We start from the raw sequence: 921 nt of genomic DNA on the forward strand, positions 1-921 counted from the left end.
TTACCCCTTGTCCTGTCACTACAGGCCCTTGTAAAAAAAAAAGTCCCGCTTCCTTGTAGCCCCCCCAGGCACTGGAAGGCTGCAATGAGGTTTCCCAACCAGGGGGAAAACAAGATGCAGAGAGCTGAGCTTCAGTGTCAAAGAGAAATCTCTGGGGACAGGGCTAATGCTGCTGTTGGGCTTTAATACCGACCCAAGATAGGTATTGTCACAATTAAGATGTTTGCTTTGTGCCCAACACATGCCTAAACAGTGCGAACATACAGACTATAAGCCATTACAGATGGCGGGCCAAGAGGTTTTATAGTCACAAACACCAAATGTCAGGACATAAGGAAGGAATTTTGTACTGAACCAAGGAAGCGAGTGAATTAGCTGGGGATGTAATCCTAATTAAATTCTACTCCAAGACTGACAATAGTGCTAGAACAAAAAAGTGACATCCCATTGTCACTCAACTGCACACAGAAAGAATCCTCGGGCATTTCAAGGGAAACCACGGGAAAGCAGCACCCAAGGGACAAGGAACCGAATGGACGGGGAGCAGCCAGTGAAGGGACCCCATGGAGTGGGATTAGGGCACGTTCGCTCTCAGACATGAAATAGCCCTCATGTTACAAAGGTTTATCAGTAGCAAGACCCACACTCCACTACCACAGACAGCCGAGAGCCACTCTAGCACGGACCGTCGGCACCCTGTGAGCCACCAGGACACAAACGGCTCCTCCACACACCCCCCCACTGCAAAGTCGCAAACCCACTTTTCCATTTAGTTTCAGAGAGGGAGAAAGATAGTACCAATGTCTCCCACATACGCTATTGAAGCGTTTACTGAATTATTTCCTCAAAACACACTGTGCACCATTTTGGCTTTACCATGCCAAAGGCCAGGCAGGATGAGGCTTGGAGCAACCTGGGGTA

The sequence above is a fragment of the Eurypyga helias genome, unplaced genomic scaffold (genome assembly GCF_000690775.1).
Source record: "Eurypyga helias isolate BGI_N326 unplaced genomic scaffold, ASM69077v1 scaffold34292, whole genome shotgun sequence".
In the NCBI taxonomy this organism is placed as follows: domain Eukaryota; kingdom Metazoa; phylum Chordata; class Aves; order Eurypygiformes; family Eurypygidae; genus Eurypyga; species Eurypyga helias.